Genomic DNA, 13,481 nt, shown 5'->3' with positions numbered 1-13,481 from the left:
TCTGGTTTCACCAGAGTGTGTTCCTCAGTGAAGGAATCTTACAGAGATTCTGTCAGAGCAGTAGTGACATGTTTGGTGTTTTGTATGAAGAAACCCTAAATGGCTTCCTGCAAGATGAGTTCAACACAGTGTTATTTCATTTTAAGAAAATGATAGTCATTCTGTTTGGCATAAACTGAAATATTAGAAAAGCCTTATATCAAGATGTTCCTAATTAGCTACCAGCAATCTGGCTTCACAATAGTGTTCTTTCACTGAATGGATGTAATAGATACTTTGTAGTGAAATGTATGATAAGTCTCTTAGGAAAAGGTTCCTAAACAGCTGCCTGCAATCTGGCTTCAGCACATTATATCATTGTCTCAAAGTGATATTCATTCAGTATGTCTTATATGGAAATGCTTGAAATGGTGAACATGAAGAAGTTTCTAAATATATACAAGCAAGATTGTTTCTCCACAGTTTTCTTTCAGTGACTGAATGTTATGTATAGTCTGTCACGACTATTGTAAAATGTTTGATAAGTCTTATGTAAAAACGTTCCTAGATAGCGATCTGTGAGCTCTATTTAGCACAGTGTTCTTTCATTGTAGGAAAATGATACCCATTCATTATGGCATATACTGAAATGTGAGAAATGTCTCAAATACAAATGTTCCTAATAATAGCTTCAAGATGCTTTCACCACAGAGGTCTTTCAGTGAAACAATATTGCAGATATTCTGTGACACTTGTAGTGAAGTGTTAGTTAAAACTTACTTGCAAGCTGGATTCAGCACAGTGTTTCTTTCATTGTTGGAAACTCATATTCAATCAGAACAGCAAATATTGAAATGGTTATAATGACTAATACGAAGATGATCCTTAATGGCTGCAAGTAAGATGGTTTCACCACAGTTTTCTCTCAGTGAACAAATGCTATATATATTCTGTCCCACATGCAATGAAATGTTTGTTAAGTCTTATATGAACATGTTCCTAAACAGCTACCCGCAAACTGGGCTTAGAACAGTCTTCTCACATTGTTAGTAATTGATAGGTCATCTGTAGGGCATATGCTGAAATGTTTGAACTGTCTTAGGTGAATATGCCCCTAAACAGCTGTAAGCACATTTGTTTCACCAGAGTTCCTTTAGTGTCTGAATCTTATGGATATTTTTCAAGTCTGTAGTGTAATTTTTTAAGTATTTTATGAAGTTCTTCCTAAACAGATACTAGGAAACAAGGGTTCAGCTCATCCTTCTTTCCTTGAGTGAATATTAAAATCATTCTGTCATGACCATAGCGCAATATTTGTTAAGACTTATAAAAAGATATTTCTAAAAGACAACTTTCCAGCTGGGTTCTTAACATCGTTCTTTCATTTTATGGAAGTGATAACCATTCTGGATGGAATACACTGAAATGTTTGAAAAGACTTGTATGAAGATACTCCTAAATAGCTACAAGCAATCTGGTTACACCACAGTGTTCTTTCATTTAATAAACTTTATATATAGTCTCCTATAGCTGTAGTGAAATGTTTTATATCATATATGAAAGTGTTCCTACAGCTACCTGCAAGCTGGGATCAGCACACTGACTTTTCATTGTAATAAAGTGATAGTTACTTTGTATGGCATACACTGAAATGTCAGAAAAGACTTATATGAGTGTATTTCTAAAGAGATACAAGCAAGCTGGTTTCACAATAGTGATCTTTCATTGAATTAATGTAATAGATATCCTGTCGCACATGTTGTGAAATTTTCAATAAATCTTACATGAAAATGTTACTATAAGTCTACCTGAAAGCTGAGTTAGGTACAATGTTTTTTCATTTTAAGAAAGTATAGCTGTTCTCTATGGCTCATACTGAAATGCTAGAAAAGACTTACATGAAGATGTTCCTTAAAAGCTACAAGGAAGTTGGTTTCACCACAGCATTCTTTCAATGAGTGAATGTTATAGATATTCCATCATGCCCGTAGTGAAATGTTTGATAGGACTTATTTGAAGATTCCCCTAAACAGCTGCAAGCAAGGTGTTTTCACCACAGTGTTCATTCAGAAAATGAATGTTATACGTATTCTGTCATGCCTCAAGAGAACTATTTGATGTCTTAGGTGAGAGTGTTCCTGAACAGCTACAAGCAAGCTTTTTCAACATAGTGTGGTTTCCTTGAATGAATGTTATGGATATCATGTTGCGGCTGTAGAGAAACGTTTGATAAGACATAAATGAAATGCTCATAAAGAGCCACTGGTTTCATCAGAACGTTCTTTCTGGATATGGAAGCGATAGCCATTCTGTAGGCATAATGAAGTGTTTGAAGAGCCTTATACGAAGACATTCCCAAGGCGCCAGAAGTAATCTGGCTTCACCACAGTGTTCTTTCAGTGAACGAGTGTTATAGCTAGTCTGTCATGCCTGTAGTGAAATGTTTAATAAGTCTTATATGAAGAGGTTTCAAACAGCCGCCAGCAAGCCGGGTTTAGCACAGTGTCCTTTAACTGTAAGTAAGTGAGAGCCATTCTGTATGGCATATGCTTAAATGTTAGAGAGGTCTTATATGAAGATGTTCCTAAATAGAATCCAACAAGATGTGTTCAGGACAGAATAATTTCATCATAAGATAGTGACAGCCGTTTAGTATGGCATATACAGAAATGCTGAAAAGGACTTAAATGAAGATCTTCCTTAACAGTCAAACCAAGCCACTTTCACCATAGTGTTCTTTCATTGAATGGATGTAATAGATATTCTGTCATGCCTGTAGTTAAATGTTCAATAGGTCTTACATAAAAATGCTCCTAATAATCTACCTGAAAGCTATTAAACACAACCTTCTTTCCTTGTAAGAAGGGTATGGCCATGCTGTATGCCATATACTGAAATGCTTGAAAAGCTTTATATGAAGATGTTCCTCAACAGTTACAAGAAAACTGCTTTCATCCCTGTGTTCATTCAATGAGTGAATGTTTAGAGATTCTGTCATTCCTGCAAAGGAATGTTTAATAAGTCTTACATGAAGATGTTTCTAAACAGCTACAAGGAAATTCTTTTAAATACAGTGTTATTACATTGAATAGACATTAAAGATATCCTGTCATGACTGTAGGCAAATGTCTGATAAGACTTGAGCAAAATATTAATAAACAATTACTTGCAAGCTGGGTTCATCACAGTATTCTTTTCTGGCTATGGAGATGATAGCCATTCTGTATGGCATAAAGTGATATGTTTGAAGAGCCTTTTATTTATATTCTTAAACAGCTAACAAGCAAGATGGTTTCTTCACAGTGTTCTTTCAGTGAATGAATGTTCTAGATATTGTCACATCTGTGGTGAAATATTTGATATATGATGTTCCTAAACAGCTACCCATAAACTGGATTCAGCATGTGTTCTTTCATTTTGTGAAAATGATAGTCGCTCTGTGTGGAATATACTTAAGTATTTGAAGTGTACTATGTGCAGATGTTCCTAAACAGTGAAAAGAAGATGGTTTTTGCATGATTTTCTTTCAGATAACAAATGTTATAGACATTGTCACATCTGTAGTCAAATGTTTGATATGATTTATGTGAAAATATCCCTAAACAGCTACCTGTTGGCTTGATTAAGCACAATGCTCTTTCATTGTAAGAAAGTGATAGCCGTTCCTTGTGGCATGTACTGAAATGTTTGAAATGGCATATGTGAAGATGTTCCTTAAGAGCTACTTGCTAGGTGTTTTCCAGACAATGTTCTTTCAGTGAATGGATGTTATAGATAGTCTACCACACCCGTAGTGAAATGCTGGATAAGTTTTATGAAGATGTCCCTAAGTAGCTACAAGCAAAATGGTTTCCCAACAGTGTTCTTACAGACATTGAATGTTATAGATATTCTGTCATGCCTGTAGTGAAATGTTTGCTAAGGCTTGCATGAACACTTACATGAAGATGTTTCTAAACAGCCACAAGCAGGCTTTTTCAACACAGTATTTCATTGAATGAATGTAATAATTATCACATTGTGGCTGCAGAGAAACGTTTGATAAGACACACACAAAATGTTCATAAATAGCATGTGCCAGCTGGTTGCATCACAATGTTGTTTAATTTAATGGAAGTGATAATCATTCTGTACAGCATATGATGTGTTTGAATAGCCTCATATAAAGATATTCCTAAAAACTTATGAGCAATCTGGTTTCACCAGAGTGTGTTCCTCAGTGAAGGAATCTTACAGAGATTCTGTCAGAGCAGTAGTGACATGTTTGGTGTTTTGTATGAAGAAACCCTAAATGGCTTCCTGCAAGATGAGTTCAACACAGTGTTATTTCATTTTAAGAAAATGATAGTCATTCTGTTTGGCATAAACTGAAATATTAGAAAAGCCTTATATCAAGATGTTCCTAATTAGCTACCAGCAATCTGGCTTCACAATAGTGTTCTTTCACTGAATGGATGTAATAGATACTTTGTAGTGAAATGTATGATAAGTCTCTTAGGAAAAGGTTCCTAAACAGCTGCCTGCAATCTGGCTTCAGCACATTATATCATTGTCTCAAAGTGATATTCATTCAGTATGTCTTATATGGAAATGCTTGAAATGGTGAACATGAAGAAGTTTCTAAATATATACAAGCAAGATTGTTTCTCCACAGTTTTCTTTCAGTGACTGAATGTTATGTATAGTCTGTCACGACTATTGTAAAATGTTTGATAAGTCTTATGTAAAAACGTTCCTAGATAGCGATCTGTGAGCTCTATTTAGCACAGTGTTCTTTCATTGTAGGAAAATGATACCCATTCATTATGGCATATACTGAAATGTGAGAAATGTCTCAAATACAAATGTTCCTAATAATAGCTTCAAGATGCTTTCACCACAGAGGTCTTTCAGTGAAACAATATTGCAGATATTCTGTGACACTTGTAGTGAAGTGTTAGTTAAAACTTACTTGCAAGCTGGATTCAGCACAGTGTTTCTTTCATTGTTGGAAACTCATATTCAATCAGAACAGCAAATATTGAAATGGTTATAATGACTAATACGAAGATGATCCTTAATGGCTGCAAGTAAGATGGTTTCACCACAGTTTTCTCTCAGTGAACAAATGCTATATATATTCTGTCCCACATGCAATGAAATGTTTGTTAAGTCTTATATGAACATGTTCCTAAACAGCTACCCGCAAACTGGGCTTAGAACAGTCTTCTCACATTGTTAGTAATTGATAGGTCATCTGTAGGGCATATGCTGAAATGTTTGAACTGTCTTAGGTGAATATGCCCCTAAACAGCTGTAAGCACATTTGTTTCACCAGAGTTCCTTTAGTGTCTGAATCTTATGGATATTTTTCAAGTCTGTAGTGTAATTTTTTAAGTATTTTATGAAGTTCTTCCTAAACAGATACTAGGAAACAAGGGTTCAGCTCATCCTTCTTTCCTTGAGTGAATATTAAAATCATTCTGTCATGACCATAGCGCAATATTTGTTAAGACTTATAAAAAGATATTTCTAAAAGACAACTTTCCAGCTGGGTTCTTAACATCGTTCTTTCATTTTATGGAAGTGATAACCATTCTGGATGGAATACACTGAAATGTTTGAAAAGACTTGTATGAAGATACTCCTAAATAGCTACAAGCAATCTGGTTACACCACAGTGTTCTTTCATTTAATAAACTTTATATATAGTCTCCTATAGCTGTAGTGAAATGTTTTATATCATATATGAAAGTGTTCCTACAGCTACCTGCAAGCTGGGATCAGCACACTGACTTTTCATTGTAATAAAGTGATAGTTACTTTGTATGGCATACACTGAAATGTCAGAAAAGACTTATATGAGTGTATTTCTAAAGAGATACAAGCAAGCTGGTTTCACAATAGTGATCTTTCATTGAATTAATGTAATAGATATCCTGTCGCACATGTTGTGAAATTTTCAATAAATCTTACATGAAAATGTTACTATAAGTCTACCTGAAAGCTGAGTTAGGTACAATGTTTTTTCATTTTCAGAAAGTATAGCTGTTCTCTATGGCTCATACTGAAATGCTAGAAAAGACTTACATGAAGATGTTCCTTAAAAGCTACAAGGAAGTTGGTTTCACCACAGCATTCTTTCAATGAGTGAATGTTATAGATATTCCATCATGCCCGTAGTGAAATGTTTGATAGGACTTATTTGAAGATTCCCCTAAACAGCTGCAAGCAAGGTGTTTTCACCACAGTGTTCATTCAGAAAATGAATGTAATACGTATTCTGTCATGCCTCAAGAGAACTATTTGATGTCTTAGGTGAGAGTGTTCCTGAACAGCTACAAGCAAGCTTTTTCAACATAGTGTGGTTTCCTTGAATGAATGTTATGGATATCATGTTGCGGCTGTAGAGAAACGTTTGATAAGACATAAATGAAATGCTCATAAAGAGCCACTGGTTTCATCAGAACGTTCTTTCTGGATATGGAAGCGATAGCCATTCTGTAGGCATAATGAAGTGTTTGAAGAGCCTTATACGAAGACATTCCCAAGGCGCCAGAAGTAATCTGGCTTCACCACAGTGTTCTTTCAGTGAACGAGTGTTATAGCTAGTCTGTCATGCCTGTAGTGAAATGTTTAATAAGTCTTATATGAAGAGGTTTCAAGCAGCCGCCAGCAAGCCGGGTTTAGCACAGTGTCCTTTAACTGTAAGTAAGTGAGAGCCATTCTGTATGGCATATGCTTAAATGTTAGAGAGGTCTTATATGAAGATGTTCCTAAATAGAATCCAACAAGATGTGTTCAGGACAGAATAATTTCATCATAAGATAGTGACAGCCGTTTAGTATGGCATATACAGAAATGCTGAAAAGGACTTAAATGAAGATCTTCCTTAACAGTCAAACCAAGCCACTTTCACCATAGTGTTCTTTCATTGAATGGATGTAATAGATATTCTGTCATGCCTGTAGTTAAATGTTCAATAGGTCTTACATAAAAATGCTCCTAATAATCTACCTGAAAGCTATTAAACACAACCTTCTTTCCTTGTAAGAAGGGTATGGCCATGCTGTATGCCATATACTGAAATGCTTGAAAAGCTTTATATGAAGATGTTCCTCAACAGTTACAAGAAAACTGCTTTCATCCCTGTGTTCATTCAATGAGTGAATGTTTAGAGATTCTGTCATTCCTGCAAAGGAATGTTTAATAAGTCTTACATGAAGATGTTTCTAAACAGCTACAAGGAAATTCTTTTAAATACAGTGTTATTACATTGAATAGACATTAAAGATATCCTGTCATGACTGTAGGCAAATGTCTGATAAGACTTGAGCAAAATATTAATAAACAATTACTTGCAAGCTGGGTTCATCACAGTATTCTTTTCTGGCTATGGAGATGATAGCCATTCTGTATGGCATAAAGTGATATGTTTGAAGAGCCTTTTATTTATATTCTTAAACAGCTAACAAGCAAGATGGTTTCTTCACAGTGTTCTTTCAGTGAATGAATGTTCTAGATATTGTCACATCTGTGGTGAAATATTTGATATATGATGTTCCTAAACAGCTACCCATAAACTGGATTCAGCATGTGTTCTTTCATTTTGTGAAAATGATAGTCGCTCTGTGTGGAATATACTTAAGTATTTGAAGTGTACTATGTGCAGATGTTCCTAAACAGTGAAAAGAAGATGGTTTTTGCATGATTTTCTTTCAGATAACAAATGTTATAGACATTGTCACATCTGTAGTCAAATGTTTGATATGATTTATGTGAAAATATCCCTAAACAGCTACCTGTTGGCTTGATTAAGCACAATGCTCTTTCATTGTAAGAAAGTGATAGCCGTTCCTTGTGGCATGTACTGAAATGTTTGAAATGGCATATGTGAAGATGTTCCTTAAGAGCTACTTGCTAGGTGTTTTCCAGACAATGTTCTTTCAGTGAATGGATGTTATAGATAGTCTACCACACCCGTAGTGAAATGCTGGATAAGTTTTATGAAGATGTCCCTAAGTAGCTACAAGCAAAATGGTTTCCCAACAGTGTTCTTACAGACATTGAATGTTATAGATATTCTGTCATGCCTGTAGTGAAATGTTTGCTAAGGCTTGCATGAACACTTACATGAAGATGTTTCTAAACAGCCACAAGCAGGCTTTTTCAACACAGTATTTCATTGAATGAATGTAATAATTATCACATTGTGGCTGCAGAGAAACGTTTGATAAGACACACACAAAATGTTCATAAATAGCATGTGCCAGCTGGTTGCATCACAATGTTGTTTAATTTAATGGAAGTGATAATCATTCTGTACAGCATATGATGTGTTTGAATAGCCTCATATAAAGATATTCCTAAAAACTTATGAGCAATCTGGTTTCACCAGAGTGTGTTCCTCAGTGAAGGAATCTTACAGAGATTCTGTCAGAGCAGTAGTGACATGTTTGGTGTTTTGTATGAAGAAACCCTAAATGGCTTCCTGCAAGATGAGTTCAACACAGTGTTATTTCATTTTAAGAAAATGATAGTCATTCTGTTTGGCATAAACTGAAATATTAGAAAAGCCTTATATCAAGATGTTCCTAATTAGCTACCAGCAATCTGGCTTCACAATAGTGTTCTTTCACTGAATGGATGTAATAGATACTTTGTAGTGAAATGTATGATAAGTCTCTTAGGAAAAGGTTCCTAAACAGCTGCCTGCAATCTGGCTTCAGCACATTATATCATTGTCTCAAAGTGATATTCATTCAGTATGTCTTATATGGAAATGCTTGAAATGGTGAACATGAAGAAGTTTCTAAATATATACAAGCAAGATTGTTTCTCCACAGTTTTCTTTCAGTGACTGAATGTTATGTATAGTCTGTCACGACTATTGTAAAATGTTTGATAAGTCTTATGTAAAAACGTTCCTAGATAGCGATCTGTGAGCTCTATTTAGCACAGTGTTCTTTCATTGTAGGAAAATGATACCCATTCATTATGGCATATACTGAAATGTGAGAAATGTCTCAAATACAAATGTTCCTAATAATAGCTTCAAGATGCTTTCACCACAGAGGTCTTTCAGTGAAACAATATTGCAGATATTCTGTGACACTTGTAGTGAAGTGTTAGTTAAAACTTACTTGCAAGCTGGATTCAGCACAGTGTTTCTTTCATTGTTGGAAACTCATATTCAATCAGAACAGCAAATATTGAAATGGTTATAATGACTAATACGAAGATGATCCTTAATGGCTGCAAGTAAGATGGTTTCACCACAGTTTTCTCTCAGTGAACAAATGCTATATATATTCTGTCCCACATGCAATGAAATGTTTGTTAAGTCTTATATGAACATGTTCCTAAACAGCTACCCGCAAACTGGGCTTAGAACAGTCTTCTCACATTGTTAGTAATTGATAGGTCATCTGTAGGGCATATGCTGAAATGTTTGAACTGTCTTAGGTGAATATGCCCCTAAACAGCTGTAAGCACATTTGTTTCACCAGAGTTCCTTTAGTGTCTGAATCTTATGGATATTTTTCAAGTCTGTAGTGTAATTTTTTAAGTATTTTATGAAGTTCTTCCTAAACAGATACTAGGAAACAAGGGTTCAGCTCATCCTTCTTTCCTTGAGTGAATATTAAAATCATTCTGTCATGACCATAGCGCAATATTTGTTAAGACTTATAAAAAGATATTTCTAAAAGACAACTTTCCAGCTGGGTTCTTAACATCGTTCTTTCATTTTATGGAAGTGATAACCATTCTGGATGGAATACACTGAAATGTTTGAAAAGACTTGTATGAAGATACTCCTAAATAGCTACAAGCAATCTGGTTACACCACAGTGTTCTTTCATTTAATAAACTTTATATATAGTCTCCTATAGCTGTAGTGAAATGTTTTATATCATATATGAAAGTGTTCCTACAGCTACCTGCAAGCTGGGATCAGCACACTGACTTTTCATTGTAATAAAGTGATAGTTACTTTGTATGGCATACACTGAAATGTCAGAAAAGACTTATATGAGTGTATTTCTAAAGAGATACAAGCAAGCTGGTTTCACAATAGTGATCTTTCATTGAATTAATGTAATAGATATCCTGTCGCACATGTTGTGAAATTTTCAATAAATCTTACATGAAAATGTTACTATAAGTCTACCTGAAAGCTGAGTTAGGTACAATGTTTTTTCATTTTCAGAAAGTATAGCTGTTCTCTATGGCTCATACTGAAATGCTAGAAAAGACTTACATGAAGATGTTCCTTAAAAGCTACAAGGAAGTTGGTTTCACCACAGCATTCTTTCAATGAGTGAATGTTATAGATATTCCATCATGCCCGTAGTGAAATGTTTGATAGGACTTATTTGAAGATTCCCCTAAACAGCTGCAAGCAAGGTGTTTTCACCACAGTGTTCATTCAGAAAATGAATGTTATACGTATTCTGTCATGCCTCAAGAGAACTATTTGATGTCTTAGGTGAGAGTGTTCCTGAACAGCTACAAGCAAGCTTTTTCAACATAGTGTGGTTTCCTTGAATGAATGTTATGGATATCATGTTGCGGCTGTAGAGAAACGTTTGATAAGACATAAATGAAATGCTCATAAAGAGCCACTGGTTTCATCAGAACGTTCTTTCTGGATATGGAAGCGATAGCCATTCTGTAGGCATAATGAAGTGTTTGAAGAGCCTTATACGAAGACATTCCCAAGGCGCCAGAAGTAATCTGGCTTCACCACAGTGTTCTTTCAGTGAACGAGTGTTATAGCTAGTCTGTCATGCCTGTAGTGAAATGTTTAATAAGTCTTATATGAAGAGGTTTCAAACAGCCGCCAGCAAGCCGGGTTTAGCACAGTGTCCTTTAACTGTAAGTAAGTGAGAGCCATTCTGTATGGCATATGCTTAAATGTTAGAGAGGTCTTATATGAAGATGTTCCTAAATAGAATCCAACAAGATGTGTTCAGGACAGAATAATTTCATCATAAGATAGTGACAGCCGTTTAGTATGGCATATACAGAAATGCTGAAAAGGACTTAAATGAAGATCTTCCTTAACAGTCAAACCAAGCCACTTTCACCATAGTGTTCTTTCATTGAATGGATGTAATAGATATTCTGTCATGCCTGTAGTTAAATGTTCAATAGGTCTTACATAAAAATGCTCCTAATAATCTACCTGAAAGCTATTAAACACAACCTTCTTTCCTTGTAAGAAGGGTATGGCCATGCTGTATGCCATATACTGAAATGCTTGAAAAGCTTTATATGAAGATGTTCCTCAACAGTTACAAGAAAACTGCTTTCATCCCTGTGTTCATTCAATGAGTGAATGTTTAGAGATTCTGTCATTCCTGCAAAGGAATGTTTAATAAGTCTTACATGAAGATGTTTCTAAACAGCTACAAGGAAATTCTTTTAAATACAGTGTTATTACATTGAATAGACATTAAAGATATCCTGTCATGACTGTAGGCAAATGTCTGATAAGACTTGAGCAAAATATTAATAAACAATTACTTGCAAGCTGGGTTCATCACAGTATTCTTTTCTGGCTATGGAGATGATAGCCATTCTGTATGGCATAAAGTGATATGTTTGAAGAGCCTTTTATTTATATTCTTAAACAGCTAACAAGCAAGATGGTTTCTTCACAGTGTTCTTTCAGTGAATGAATGTTCTAGATATTGTCACATCTGTGGTGAAATATTTGATATATGATGTTCCTAAACAGCTACCCATAAACTGGATTCAGCATGTGTTCTTTCATTTTGTGAAAATGATAGTCGCTCTGTGTGGAATATACTTAAGTATTTGAAGTGTACTATGTGCAGATGTTCCTAAACAGTGAAAAGAAGATGGTTTTTGCATGATTTTCTTTCAGATAACAAATGTTATAGACATTGTCACATCTGTAGTCAAATGTTTGATATGATTTATGTGAAAATATCCCTAAACAGCTACCTGTTGGCTTGATTAAGCACAATGCTCTTTCATTGTAAGAAAGTGATAGCCGTTCCTTGTGGCATGTACTGAAATGTTTGAAATGGCATATGTGAAGATGTTCCTTAAGAGCTACTTGCTAGGTGTTTTCCAGACAATGTTCTTTCAGTGAATGGATGTTATAGATAGTCTACCACACCCGTAGTGAAATGCTGGATAAGTTTTATGAAGATGTCCCTAAGTAGCTACAAGCAAAATGGTTTCCCAACAGTGTTCTTACAGACATTGAATGTTATAGATATTCTGTCATGCCTGTAGTGAAATGTTTGCTAAGGCTTGCATGAACACTTACATGAAGATGTTTCTAAACAGCCACAAGCAGGCTTTTTCAACACAGTATTTCATTGAATGAATGTAATAATTATCACATTGTGGCTGCAGAGAAACGTTTGATAAGACACACACAAAATGTTCATAAATAGCATGTGCCAGCTGGTTGCATCACAATGTTGTTTAATTTAATGGAAGTGATAATCATTCTGTACAGCATATGATGTGTTTGAATAGCCTCATATAAAGATATTCCTAAAAACTTATGAGCAATCTGGTTTCACCAGAGTGTGTTCCTCAGTGAAGGAATCTTACAGAGATTCTGTCAGAGCAGTAGTGACATGTTTGGTGTTTTGTATGAAGAAACCCTAAATGGCTTCCTGCAAGATGAGTTCAACACAGTGTTATTTCATTTTAAGAAAATGATAGTCATTCTGTTTGGCATAAACTGAAATATTAGAAAAGCCTTATATCAAGATGTTCCTAATTAGCTACCAGCAATCTGGCTTCACAATAGTGTTCTTTCACTGAATGGATGTAATAGATACTTTGTAGTGAAATGTATGATAAGTCTCTTAGGAAAAGGTTCCTAAACAGCTGCCTGCAATCTGGCTTCAGCACATTATATCATTGTCTCAAAGTGATATTCATTCAGTATGTCTTATATGGAAATGCTTGAAATGGTGAACATGAAGAAGTTTCTAAATATATACAAGCAAGATTGTTTCTCCACAGTTTTCTTTCAGTGACTGAATGTTATGTATAGTCTGTCACGACTATTGTAAAATGTTTGATAAGTCTTATGTAAAAACGTTCCTAGATAGCGATCTGTGAGCTCTATTTAGCACAGTGTTCTTTCATTGTAGGAAAATGATACCCATTCATTATGGCATATACTGAAATGTGAGAAATGTCTCAAATACAAATGTTCCTAATAATAGCTTCAAGATGCTTTCACCACAGAGGTCTTTCAGTGAAACAATATTGCAGATATTCTGTGACACTTGTAGTGAAGTGTTAGTTAAAACTTACTTGCAAGCTGGATTCAGCACAGTGTTTCTTTCATTGTTGGAAACTCATATTCAATCAGAACAGCAAATATTGAAATGGTTATAATGACTAATACGAAGATGATCCTTAATGGCTGCAAGTAAGATGGTTTCACCACAGTTTTCTCTCAGTGAACAAATGCTATATATATTCTGTCCCACATGCAATGAAATGTTTGTTAAGTCTTATAT

Source organism: Equus asinus, chromosome 22, assembly GCF_041296235.1.
Source record: "Equus asinus isolate D_3611 breed Donkey chromosome 22, EquAss-T2T_v2, whole genome shotgun sequence".
NCBI classification, from domain to species: domain Eukaryota; kingdom Metazoa; phylum Chordata; class Mammalia; order Perissodactyla; family Equidae; genus Equus; species Equus asinus.
Note: the sequence above shows the minus strand (reverse complement) of the source record.